The sequence below is a fragment of the Scyliorhinus torazame genome, chromosome 14 (genome assembly GCF_047496885.1).
Source record: "Scyliorhinus torazame isolate Kashiwa2021f chromosome 14, sScyTor2.1, whole genome shotgun sequence".
NCBI lineage: Eukaryota > Metazoa > Chordata > Chondrichthyes > Carcharhiniformes > Scyliorhinidae > Scyliorhinus > Scyliorhinus torazame.
In genome coordinates, this window is record NC_092720.1 from 173,975,065 (window position 1) to 173,989,327 (window position 14,263).

Sequence of the window (14,263 nt, forward strand, 5' to 3'; positions counted from 1 at the left end):
TTTATTTGATTTCTTTCCTCCGGTTCAAATATTAAACACGCCACATTCTTTCATTCTGATTTCAAACAGTCAGTTCACATCTAAAGTGAATCAATATTCATTTGAATTACCAAAGAGAGACATTCACCCCAATAGCAACAGTGGGACGAATGGGGCCTAGAATTTTCTCTGTGGATCAAAGAGAGTGAGATGGTGAATTAGAGGCGCTCCAAAGTGCAACTGATACGTGGTCGGATAATTCAGCCGGGGAAATAGAGAGAGAGCTTGTTAGCACTGACAATATTCAGGAATGAGAGGAAAGGGGTACAGGGTGAAATGGATTCAAGAATTCAGCAGCGGACGACGTGACCAAGTTTCTCGGTAGAATACCCGGAACCCGGCTTGTTGATCATGGCCAATCCTGCGAAAATGAATCTATGGACAATCTGGCACACCTCAGCATGGCCAATCTACCGAACCTTCACATTTTTGGACTGTGGGAGGGACCTCGAGCAGGCACACACAGAAAACTGATTCAGACACCGGGAGAACGTCCAAATACCATATGTTTGAGACGAATATCGAATTTGCTATGTATTATATATTATAGCGGTTGCATAGTTATTTTTATAGAGCCTGGGTTAAAGTGTATATATCCTTGTTGCAGGAAAATTATTATGGAACCAAGTTTCAGGCATCAAAACTGTGTATCTACGAAAGTTGTAACTCGAGAGTCATACAGTGTGGGCCATGATAGGTTCCAAACATTTGCGACCTAGGGCATCGGCAGTTATAAGTTGCCTCAGCGGTAACGTGTGGCGCCGTGATCGTATAGTGGTTAGTACTCTGCGTTGTGGCCGCAGCAACCTCGGTTCGAATCCGAGTCACGGCAGCGATCAGTTGACGTGTTTTTCTTAAATGAACGGATGAGTAATTCTCTGTGTGAAGCACTCTTTAAAACGGGTTCACAGCTCAGTGCATGCTTCTGCTTCTGTTTGATGCTCCAGAATTCAAACAGTTGTGAATGCGAGAATGTCCTCAGCTCCCGATTTTTTAATTTTAACTATCATCATCAAGCATACTCCTCCGGTTCTAGTCTTTTTGGAAGTGAAAACAGTCTCTCTCAATTTGCTGCATCAGCTGCTTCTGTCATCGCCCCAAAATGTTCATGTGTCGCCACCAAATACCCACTGAATCTTCTGTAAGGCGGAGAATAATCTTGATCTTGATAGTCTCCCCATATAAATGAATTGGATTGGATTTGCTTATTGTCACGTGTACCGAGGTACATTGGAAAGTATATTTCTGCGAGCAGCTCAATAGATCATGAAGTCCATTGGTAGAAAAGGGAAGAAAAGAAAATACATAATAGGGCAATGCAACATATACAATGGAACCACATACGCACTGGCATCGGATGAAGCATACAGGGTGTAGTGTTGATGAGGTAAGTCCATAAGAGGGTCATTTAGGAGTCTGGTGACAGTGGGGAAGAAGCTGCTTTTGAGTCTGTTCGTGCGTGTTCTCAGACGTCTGTATCTCCTGCCCGATGGAAGAAGTTGGAAGAGTGTGTACGCCGGGTGGGGTGGATCTTTGATTATGCTGCCCGCTTTCCTCAGGCAGCGGGAGGTGTAGGTGGAGTCAATGGTTAGGAGGCAGGTTCCTGTGATGGACTGGGCGGTGTTCACGACTCTCTGAAGTTTCTTGCCGACCTGGACCGAGCAGTTGCCGCACCAGGCTGTGATGCTGCCCGATAGGATGCTTTCTATGGTGCATCTGTAAAGGTTGCTAAGTGTTAATGTGGACATGCCGAATTTCCTTTGTTTCCTGAACCAGTATAGGTGCTGTTGTGCTTTCGTGGTGGTAGCGTCGACGTGGGTGGTCCAGGACAGATCTTTGGAGCTGTGCACCTCAAGGAATTTCAAATTGGTAACCATCTCCACCTCGGCCCCGTTGATGCTCACAGGGGTGTGTACAGTACTTTGCTTCCTGAAGTCAATGACCAGCTGTTTAGTGTTGCTGGCATTGAGGGAGAGATTGTTGTCGCTACACCACTCCACTAGGTTCTCTATCTCCCGCCTGTATTATGACTCGTCGTTATTCGAGATCCTGCCCACTATGGTCGTATCGTCAGCAAACTTGTAGATAGAGTTGGAACCCAGTTTTGCCACGCAGTCGTCTGCGTACAGCGAGTAGATTAGGAGGATAGGTACGCAGCCTTGATGGGCACCAGTGTTGAGAACAACTGTGGAGGAGATGTTGTTGTTCATTCTTACTGATTGTGGTCTGTTGGTCAGAAAATCGAGGATCCAGTTGCAGGGTGGAAAGCCAAGTCCTAGGTTTTGGAGCTTTGATATGAGCGTCGCTGGGATTGTGGTGTTGAAGGCGGAGCTGTAGTCAATAGATAGGAGTCTGATGAAGGAGTCCTTGCTTTCGAGATGCTCTAGGGATGAGTGTATACCTGACATCTGGTCATGATGCAATGAGGATGAGTGGGCCAATTTTCTGGAAATAGAGCCAGTTGGCAGTGGAGAAAACGGAAATGAAGCGAAACACGAAAATCAAGCACCAGTTTCGTGAATGTCGGGTAATACTTCGACAAACAGAATCCGGGGAGAACGAAGGCCGCTGGCGACTGATCAGCGACAGTCAAGACACATTTCCCTTGTTTAGAATGATTCGAGAAATTAACAGATATTTAGAAACTAAGAAAACTGTCCTTACTGCACATCAGAAAAGACAGTTTCATTTTAGTTTCATTGCGAATATCTTGAGGCAGAAAATACAACAGTGGCTCGAATGTAGAACCTGGAGGCGCCTTATGTGACACAAAGTCACCCTCGCTTGAAACACAGCCTCAGTTCTCTCTCCACAGATGCTGTCAGACCTACTGAGATTAACGAGCCTTTTGTGCTTTTGTTCCAGATTGGTGATTCAGCAAGAATTTGCTGTTACGAAGAGGACAAGATGAGACTGTTTCCATCATGATTTGAGTTGTTTATTCACGCCGGAGCAGCATTTGTCGTCTCTGTGGCGCTATCGGTTAGTACGTTCGCCTGTAAATCGAAATTTAGGTGGTTCGATTCCACCCAGCGACGAGATATTATCCCACCCCCGGATGAAGTGTTTTTTGTACTTCGTCCACCTGTGGGATCAAATCCACCCACCTTGGTGCTTTTTACATTTCATGCCACATTTATTTGATTTCTTTCCTCCGGTTCCAATATTAACCACGCCACATTCTTTCATTCTGATTTCAAACAATCACTTCACATCTAAAGTGAATCAATATTCATTTGAATTACCAGAGAGAAACATTCACCCCAATAGCAACACTGGGACGAATGGGGCCTTGAATTTTCTCTGTGGATCAAAGAGAGTGAGATGGTGAATTAGAGGCGCTCCAAAGTGCAACTGATACGTGGGTGGAGAATTCAGCCGGAGAAATAGATAGAGTGCTTGTTAGCACTGAAAATATTCAGGAATGAGAGGAAAGGGATACAGGGTGAAATGGATTCAAAAAATCAGCAGCGGACGACGTGACCACGTTTCTCGGTAGAATACCCGGAACCCGGCATGTTGATCATGGCCAATCCAGCGAAACGTAATCTATGGACAATCTGGCACACTTCAGCATGGCCAATCTACCGAACCTTCACATTTTTGGGCTGTGGGAGGGACCTCGAGCAGGCACACACAGAAAACTGATGCAGACACCGGGAGAACGTCCAAATACCATATGTTTGGGACGAATATCGAATTTGCTATGTATTATATATTATAGCGTTTGCATAGTTATTTTTATAGAGCCTGGGTTAAAGTGTATATATCCTTGTTGCAGGAAAAGTATTATGGAACCAAGTTTCAGGCATCAAAACTGTGCATCTACGAAAGTTGTAACTCGAGAGTCATACAGTGTGGGCCATGATAGGTTCCAAACAGTTGGCGACCTAGTGCATCGACAGTTATATCTTTTCGCAGCGGTAACGTGTGGCGCCGTGATCGTATAGTCGTTAGTACTCTGCGTTGTGGCCGCAGCAACCTCGGTTCGAATCCGAGTCACGGCAGCGATCAGTTGACGTGTTTTTCCCAAATTAACGGATGAGTAATTCTCTGTGTGAAGCACTCTTCAAAACGGGTTCACAGCTGAGTGCATGTTTCTGCTTCTGTTTGATGTTCCTGGATTCAAACAGTTGTGAATGCGAGAATGTCCTCAGCTCCCGATTTTATATTTTAACTGTCATCATCAAGCATACTCCTCCGGTTCTAGTCTTTTTGGAAGTGAAAACAGTCTCTCTCAATTTGCTGCATCAGCTTCTTCGGTCATCGCCCCAAAATGTTCATGTGTCGCAACCAAATACCCACTGAATCTTCTGTAAGGCGGAGAATAATCTTGATCTTGATAGTCTCCCCATAAAAATGAATTGGAATGAATTGGATTGGATTTGCTTATTGCCACGTGTACCGAGGCACAGTGAAAAGTATTTTTCAGCGAGCAGCTCAATAGATCATTAAGTCCATTGGAAGGAAAGGGAAGAAAAGAAAATACATAATAGGGCAACGAAACATATACAATGTAACTACATACGCACTGGCATCGGATGAGGCATACAGGGTGTAGTGTTAATGAGGTAAGTCCATAAGAGAGTCATTTAAGAGTCGGGTGACAGTGGGGAAGAAGCTGCTTTTGAGTCTGTTCGTGCGTGTTCACATACGTCTGTATCTCCTGCCGGATGGAAGAAGTTGGTTGAGTGAGTACGCTGAGTGGGATGGATCTTTGATTATGCTGCCCACTTTCCTCAGGCAGCGGGAGGTGTAGATGGAGTCAATGGTTGGGAGGCAGGTTCCTGTGATGGACTGGGCGGTGTTCACGATGCTCTGAAGTTTCTTGCCGTCCTGGTCCGAGCAGTTGCCGGACCAGGCTGTGATGCAGCCTGATAGGATGCTTTCTATGGTGCATCTGTAAAAGCTGCTAAGGGTTAATGTGGATATGCCGAATTTCCTTAGTTTCCTGAACCAGTATAGCTGCTGTTGTGCTTTCGTGGTGGTAGCGTCGACGTGGGTGGACCAGGACAGATTTTAGGAGCTGTGCACCTCAAGGAATTTCAAATTGGTAACCATCTCCGCCTCGGCCCCGTTGATGCTCACAGGGGTGTGTACAGTAATTTGCTTCCTGAAGTCAATGACCAGCTGTTTAGTATTGCTGGCATTGAGGGAGAGATTGTTGTCTCTACACCACTCCACTAGGTTCTCTATCACCCGCCTGTATTCTGACTCGTCGTTATTCGAGATCCTGCCCACTATGGCCGTATCGTCAGCAAACTTGTAGGTAGAGTTCGAACCCAGTTTCGCCACGCAGTCGTCTGCGTACAGCGAGTAGAGTAGGAGGATAAGTACGCAGCCTTGAGGGGCACCGGTGTTGAGAACAACTGTGGAGGAGATGTTGTTGTTCATTCTTAATGATTGTGGTCTGTTGGTCAGAAAATCGAGGATCCAGTTGCAGGGTGGAAAGCCAAGTCCTAGGTTTTGGAGCTTTGATATGAGCGTGGCTGGGATTGTGGTGTTGAAGGCGGAGCTGTAGTCAATAGATAGGAGTCTGATGTAGGCGTCCTTGCTTTCGAGATGTTCTAGGGATGAGTGTATACCTGACATCTGGTCATGATGCAATGAGGATGAGTGTGCCAATGTTCTGGAAATAGAGCCAGTTGGCAGTGGAGAAAACGGAAATGAAGCGACACACGAAAATCAAGCACCAGTTTCGTGAATGTTCGGTAACACTTCGACAAACAGAATTCAGGGAGAACGAAGGCCGCTGGCGACTCATCAGCGACAGTCAAGACACATTTCTCTTGTTTAGAATGATTCGAGAAATTAACAGATATTTAGAAACTAAGCAAACCGTCCTTACTGCACATCAGAAAAGACAGCTTAATTTTAGTTTCATTGCGAATATCTTGAGGCAGAAAATACAACAATGGCTCGAATGTAAAACCTGGAGGCGCGTTATGTGACACAAAGTCACCCTCGCTTGAAACACAGCCTCCGTTCTCTCTCCACAGATGCTGTCAGACCTACTGAGATTAACGAGCCTTTTGTGCTTTTGTTCCAGATTGGTGATTCAGCAAGAATTTGCTGTTACGAAGAGGACAAGATGAGACTGTTTCCATCATGATTTGAGTTGTTTATTCACGCCGGAACAGCATTTGTCGTCTCTGTGGCGCTATCGGTTAGCACGTTCGGCTGTTAACCGAAATTTAGGTGGTTCGATTCCACCCAGCGACGAGATATTATTCCACCCCCGGATGAAGTGTTTTTTGTACTTCGTCCCTCTGTGGGATCAAATCCACCCACCTTGGTGCTTTTTACATTTCATGCCACATTTATTTGATTTCTTTCCTCCGGTTCCAATATTAAACACGCCACATTCTTTCATTCTGATTTCAAACAATCACTTCACATCTAAAGTGAATCAATATTCATTTGAATTACCAGAGAGAAACATTCACCCCAATAGCAACACTGGGACGAATGGGGCCTTGAATTTTCTCTGTGGATCAAAGAGAGTGAGATGGTGAATTAGAGGCGCTCCAAAGTGCAACTGATACGTGGGTGGAGAATTCAGCCGGAGAAATAGAGAGAGAGCTTGTTAGCACTGAAAATATTCAGGAATGAGAGGAAAGGGATACAGGGTGAAATGGATTCAAAAAATCAGCAGCGGACGACGTGACCACGTTTCTCGGTAGAATACCCGGAACCCGGCATGTTGATCATGGCCAATCCAGCGAAACGTAATCTATGGACAATCTGGCACACTTCAGCATGGCCAATCTACCGAACCTTCACATTTTTGGACTGTGGGAGGGACCTCGAGCAGGCACACACAGAAAACTGATGCAGACACCGGGAGAACGTCCAAATACCATATGTTTGGGACGAATATCGAATTTGCTATGTATTATATATTATAGCGTTTGCATAGTTATTTTTATAGAGCCTGGGTTAAAGTGTATATATCCTTGTTGCAGGAAATGTATTATGGAACCAAGTTTCAGGCATCAAAACTGTGCATCTACGAAAGTTGTAACTCGAGAGTCATACAGTGTGGGCCATGATAGGTTCCAAACAGTTGACGACCTAGTGCATCGACAGTTATATCTTTTCTCAGCGGTAACGTGTGGCGCCGTGATCGTATAGTGGTTAGTACTCTGCGTTGTGGCCGCAGCAACCTCGGTTCGAATCCGAGTCACGGCAGTGATCAGTTGACGTGTTTTTCCCAAATTAACGGATGAGTAATTCTCAGTGTGAAGCACTCTTTAAAACGGGTTCACAGCTGAGTGCATGTTTCTGCTTCTGTTTGATGCTCCTGGATTCAAACAGTTGTGAATGCGAGAATCTCCTCAGCTCCCGATTTTATATTTTAACTGTCATCATCAAGCATACTCCTCCGGTTCTAGTCTTTTTGGAAGTGAAAACAGTCTCTCTCAATTTGCTGCATCAGCTTCTTCGGTCATTGCCCCAAAATGTTCATGTGTCGCAACCAAATACCCACTGAATCTTCTGTAAGGCGGAGAATAATCTTGATCTTGACAGTCTCCCCATATAAATGAATTGGAATGAATTGGATTGGATTTGCTTATTGTCACGTGTACCGAGGCACAGTGAAAAGTATTTTTCAGCGAGCAGCTCAATAGATCATTAAGTCCATTGGAAGGAAAGGGAAGAAAAGAAAATACATAATAGGGCAATGCAACATATACAATGTAACTACATACGCACTGGCATCGGATGAGGCATACAGGGTGTAGTGTTAATGAGGTAAGTCCATAAGAGAGTCATTTAAGAGTCGGGTGACAGTGGGGAAGAAGCTGCTTTTGAGTCTGTTCGTGCGTGTTCACATACGTCTGTATCTCCTGCCGGATGGAAGAAGTTGGAAGAGTGAGTACGCCGAGTGGGATGGATCTTTGATTATGCTGCCCGCTTTCCTCAGGCAGCGGGAGGTGATGATGGAGTCAGTGGTTGGGAGGCAGGTTCCTGTGATAGACTGGGCGGTGTTCACGACGCTCTGAACTTTCTTGCCGTCCTGGACCTAGCAGTTACCGTACCATCTGTGATGCCGCCTGATAGGATGCTTTCTATGGTGCATCTGTAAAAGATGCTCAGGGTTAATGTGGACATGCCGAATTTCCTTGCGGGGCATGGTTTTGAGAACAACTGTGGAGAAGATGTTTTTAAAAAAAATATATTTTATTGAAATTTTTCATTCACAATTTTTTCCCCTTACACAGCAAACAAAAAGAAAAGTTAACAGTACAAGTAACATGATAACTACAATCTAATAAGGAGTAACTAACTAACATGGTAAACTAACCAAATAACATAAAATGAAACTTCCCCCCCCCCCCCTCCCTCCCTTCCCCCCCTCCCCCCTGGGTTGCTGCTGCTGGTCATCTATCTTCCCTCTAACATTCCGCTAGGTAGTCGAGGAACAGTTGCCACCGTCTGGTGAACCCTTGAGCCCATCCTCTCAGCGCAAACTTAATCTGCTCCAGTTTTATGAACCCCGCCATATCGTTTATTCAGGCCTCCAGTCTCGCTTCCTTCCACATGAGTAAAATCCTACGCCGGGCTACTAGGGACGCAAAGGCCACGACATCGGCCTCTTTCGCCTCCTGCACTCCCTGCTCATCTGCAACTCCAAATAAAGCTAACCCCCAGGCTGGTTTGACCCGGACCTTCACCACCTTCAAGATCACTCCCGTCACTCCCCTCCAATACCCCTCCAGTGCCGGACACAACCAAAACATATGCGTGTGGTTTGCCGGGCTTCCGCCGCACCTCCCACACTTGTCCTCCACTCCGAAGAACCTGCTCAACCTTGCTCCCGTTATGTGTGCTCTATGCAGCACCTTAAATTGAATCAGGCTAAGCCTGGCACACGAGGAAGAGGAATTTACCCTGCTTAGGGCATCAGCCCACAGACCCTCCTCTATCTCCTCCCCGAGCTCTTCTTCCCATTTTCCTTTCAGTTCGCCCACCGGCTCCTCCCCCTCTTCTCTCATCTCTCGGTATATCTCTGACACCTTGCCCTCCCCGACCCACACCCCCGAGAGCATTCTATCCTGGATCCCCTGTGTCGGGAGCAATGGAAATTCCCTCACCTGTTGTCTCGTGAACGCCCTCACCTGCATATACCTAAAGAAGTTTCCCCGGGGCAACTTATACTTTTCCACCAACGCACCCAAGCTCGCAAACGTCCCGTCTATAAATAAATCTCCCACCCTCCTAATTCCCAACTGGTGCCAGCTCTGGAATCCTCCATCCATTCTCCCTGGGGCAAACCTATGGTTGTTCCTAATTGGGGACCCCACCAAGGCTCCCAGCACACCTCTCTGTCGCCTCCATTGTCCTCAAATATTTAATGTTGCCGCCACCACTGTGTTTGTGGTAAATTATTTTGGTGAGATCGGTAGTGGCGCCGTCACCAGCGCCTCTAGACTCGTCCCTTTACAGGACTTCCTCTCTAATCTTTTCCACGCCACTCCCTCTCCTTCTATCATCCATTTACGGATCATCGCCACATTGGCGGCCCAGTAGTAGTCGCCCAAATTCGGCAGCGCCAGTCCCCCTCTGACTCTACTACGTTGTAAGAACCCCCTCCTTACCCTCGGAACTTTCCCTGCCCACACGAAGCTCGCGATGCTCCTGTCTTTTCTTTTAAAGAAGGCCTTCGTGATCAGTATAGGGAGACATTGGAATACAAATAGGAACCTCGGGAGGACCATCATCTTAATTGCCTGCACTCTGCCCGCCAGTGACAGTGGCTGCATGTCCCACCTCTTGCAGTCCTCTTCCATTTGTTCCACCAGTCGTGTCAGATTAAGTCTGTGCAATGTTCCCCAGCTCCTGGCTATCTGAATCCCCAGGTATCGAAAGTTTCTTTCCACTCTCCTTAAAGGCAGGCCATCTATCCCTCTACTCTGGTCCCCAGGGTGTATCACAAAAAGTTCACTCTTTCCCATGTTAAGCCTATATCCCGAGAAATCTTCTAACTCCCTCAATGTCTGCATGACCTCTGTCATCCCCCCCACTGGGTCCGTCACATACAGCAGTAGGTCATCCGCGTAGAATGACACTCGGTGTTCTTCTCCCCCTCTAATCACCCCTCTCCATTTTCTGGAGTCTCTCAGCGCCATGGCCAGTGGTTCAATTGCCAACACGAACAGTAATGGAGATAGCGGGCATCCCTGTCTTGTTCCCCTGTATAGTCGGAAATACTCCGATCTTTGCCGACCCATGACCAGACTTGCCGTTGGGGCCCCATAGAGGAGTTTGACCCAGCTAACAAACCTGTCCCCGAACCCGAAACTCCTCAGCACCTCCTATAGATACTCCCACTCCACCCTATCAAATGCCTTCTCTGCATCCATTGTCGCCACTATCTCTGCCTCCCCCTCTGCTGGGGGCATCATTATCACCCCTAATAGCCATCGCACGTTGACATTTAGTTGTCTCCCCTTTACGAATCCTGTCTGGTCTTCGTGCACCACCCCCGGGACACAGTCCTCTATCCTCGCTGCCAGCACCTTTGCTAGCAATTTGGCGTCCACATTTAGTCGTGAAATAGGCCTATAGGACCCGCACTGCAGCGGATCGTTATCCCGCTTCAAAATTAGCGATATCATCGCCTCCGACATTGTCGGGGGTAGAGTTCCCCCTTCCCTGGCCTCGTTAAAAGTCCCCACCAACAGCGGGGCCAGCATGTCCACATATTTTCTATAAAATTCCACCGGGAACTCATCTGGTCCCGGGGCCTTCCCTGCCTGCATGTTCCCCATCCCCTTGGTAACCTCGACCACCCCAATTGGTGCCCCCAGGCCTTCCACCTCCTGCTCCTCCACCCATGGAACCTTAATTTGTCCAAAAGCTGCCACGGCTCTTCTTTTCCCTCCGGCGGTTGGGACCTATAAAGTCTTTCGTAAAAAGTCTTAAACACCTCGTTTATCTTCCCTGCTCTCCGCACCGTAGCTCCCTTTTCGTCTCTAATTCCCCCTATCTCCCTCGCCGCTGTCCTCTTTCGCAGCTGATGGGCCAACAGGCGACTAGCCTTTTCCCCATATTCATATCTCATCCCCTGTGCCTTCCTCCACTGCACCTCCGCCCTCCTAGTGGTCAGCAGGTCGACCTCCGTCTGGAGTCGTCGTCGCTCCCTGTATAGTCCCTCCTCCGGGGCCTCTGCATATTCTTTATCCACCCTTACAATCTCCCCCAGTAATCTTTCCCTTTCCTTGGCCTCTGTTTTCCCTTTGTGGGCCCTGATGGAGATCAGCTCTCCTCTGACCACCGCCTTTAGTGCTTCCCATACCACTCCCACTCGGACCTCCCCGTCGTCATTGGCCTCCAGGTATCTCTCGATACATCCCCGCACCCTCCCTCATCCGCCAACAATCCCACATCTAATCGCCAGAGTGCACGCTGCTCCCTCTCCTCTCCTAGTTCTAGGTCCACCCAATGTGGGGCATGATCTGAGATAGCTATGGCTGAATACTCAATTTATTCCACCCTCGAGATCAACGACCTTCACAAAACAAAAAAATCTATCCGGGAGTACACCTTGTGAACATGGGAGAAGAAGGAGAACTCTCTGGCCTTCGGTCTAACAAATCGTCATGGATCCACTCCCCCCCATTTGGTCCATAAACCCCTTAAGCACCTTGGCCGCTGCCGGCCTTCTTCCGGTCTTAGATCTAGATCTATCTAACCCTGGGTCCAGCACGGTGCTGAAGTCTCCCCCCATTATCAAGTTTCCTACCTCCAGGTCCGGGATACATCCCAGCATCCGCTTCATGAATCCCGCATCATCCCAATTCGGGGCATATACGTTAACCAACACGACCTCCGTTCCCTCCAGTCTGCCACTCACCATCACATATCTGCCCCCTTCCCGTGTCGACTAGCCATCACCCTCTCTATGCCAGTCCCACGTCCCGATTCCGCGCTCCCACCCGTTCCCCAGGTGGCGCATTCCAGCCCCGATCACCCTTTCTTTAACCAGTTCATCTTTGATTTCTGCAGCAGCAACCCAGTTATCCTTCCCCCCTCCCCCCCGCTAGATCCTCATCTAGCGTGATTGCTCCCCCCATATTACTTCCGAAAGTCAGCTGACTTCAACTGACCCTGGCTTCTCCCGCTCACTCTTTGACCCCCCCTGTGTGGGGAAATCCCATCTACCTTGTGCCTATCTTCCCGCCATCACCTTTCTGGCGCGGGAACAAGGACAGTAGGCCCCATATTCTCTGTAGTTGTCCCGCCCCTTGTGACACAGCTCCCTCTACCGCCCCACTCTCATTCCTCATCCCCTGCCTAGGTCTCTTCTTTCCCCACACCGGCGCCCACATTTCTTAGTGTCCCCCCTTTCCCAATTTACATCCCTATATACATCGACAGTGTCATTTCCCCTCTAAGATCAGTCCCTCAGTTCCAATCCAGTTTCTCGTCTTTAATAAAGGTCCATGCTTCTTCCGCCGTTTCGAAGTAGTGATGTCTCTCCTGGTACGTGACCCATAGTCGCGCCGGCTGCAGCATCCCAAACTTCACCTTCTTCTTGTGTAGCACCTCCTTGGCTCGATTAAAAATCACCCTCCTTCTCGCCACCTCCGCAGTCCAATCCTGGTACACCCGTACCACCGCATTCTCCCATCTACTACTCCGTACCTTTTTGGCCAATCTCAGAACCACTTCTCTATCATTGAAGCGATGAAATCGCACGATTGTCGCCCTAGGTGGTTCTCCCGCCTTTGGTCTCCTCGCAGGGACCCGATGAGCCCCATCCACATCCAAGGGGCCCGAAGGGGCCTCAGCTCCCATCAGCGAGCTTAGCATCGTGCTCACGTAAGCCCCGCAGTCCGCTCCTTCCACTCCCTCGGGGAGACCCAGGATCCGAAGGTTCTTCCTTCGTGCTCTGTTTTCTAGGGCCTCAATCCTTTCAATGCACTTTTTGTGGAGCGCCTCGTGCGTCTGTGTTTTGACCGCCAGGCCCAGGATCTCGTGTTCATTATCCGTCACCTTCTGCTCCACCACGCGGAGCTCCGTCTCCTGGGTCCTTTGTGCCTCCTTAAGCGCCTCAATTGACTGAAGCATCGGGGTCAGCACCTCCTTCTTAAGTAGCTCCACATACCTTCTTAAGAATTCGTCTTGATCGGGCCCCCATGTCACCTGGGCTTTCTCCGCCGCCATCTTGCTTCTTTTTTCCTCCTGTCCCTATCCTCGAGGATTCTTCGCGACGTAGCCACCTCCGCCGATATTCTTCTCTTTCGTTGGGGGGGGGACTCCCTGTTAACTCACCCCACACCGGGTTTCGTCCTGAAAAAATTCCCCGTTGGGGCTCTTAAAAGAGCCCGAAGGTCCGTTTGAGCTGGAGCCGCCGAAACGTGAGGCTTAGCTGGGCATCGCCGCAACCAGAAGTCCCGAGAAGATGTTGTTGTTCATTCTTACTGATTGTGGTCTGTTGGTCAGCAAATCGAGGATCCAGTTGCAGGGTGGAAAGCCAAGTCCTAGGTTTTGGAGCTTTGATATGAGCGTGGCTGGGATTGTGGTGTTGAAGGCGGAGCTGTAGTCAATAGATCGGAGTCTGATGTTGGAGTCCTTGCTTTCGAGATGCTCTAGGGATGAGTGTATACCTGACATCTGGTCATGATGCAATGAGGATGAGTGGGCCAATTTTCTGGAAATAGAGCCAATTGGCAGTGGAGAAAACGGAAATGAAGCGACACACGAAAATCAAGCACCAGTTTCGTGAATGTCGGGTAATACTTCGACAAACAGAATCCGGGGAGAACGAAGGCCGCTGGCGACTGATCAGCGACAGTCAAGACACATTTCCCTTGTTTAGAATGATTCGAGAAATTAACAGATATTTAGAAACTAAGAAAACTGTCCTTACTGCACATAAGAAAAGACAGTTTCATTTTAGTTTCATTGCAAATATTTTGAGGCAAAAAATACCAAAATGGCTCGAATGTAGAACCTGGAGGCGCGTTATGTGACACAAAGTTACCCTCGCTTGAAACACAGCCTCCGTTCTCTCTCCACAGATGCTGTCATACCTGCTGAGATTGACCAGCCTTTTGCGCTTTTGTTCCAGATTGGTGCATCAGCAAGAATTTGCTGTTACGAAGAGGACAAGATGAGACTGTTTCCATCATGATTTGAGTTGTTTATTCATGCAGCAGCAGCATTTTCCGTTTCTGTGGCAGCTGTCGGTTAACACGTTCGGCTGTTAGCCGAA

The 14,263-nt window shown here is 48.2% G+C and overlaps 2 non-coding genes across 2 annotated transcripts; both read left to right on the forward strand.

The window, feature by feature from the left end:
• Window positions 1–799: 799 nt before the first annotated feature.
• trnah-gug (transfer RNA histidin (anticodon GUG)) lies at window positions 800–871 on the forward strand. Its single transcript has one exon. It is a non-coding gene; the product is annotated as a tRNA-His (tRNA).
• Window positions 872–7,158: 6,287 nt separating this feature from the next.
• On the forward strand, window positions 7,159–7,230 carry trnah-gug (transfer RNA histidin (anticodon GUG)). Its single transcript has one exon. It is a non-coding gene; the product is annotated as a tRNA-His (tRNA).
• The last annotated feature ends 7,033 nt before the right edge of the window (window positions 7,231–14,263 follow it).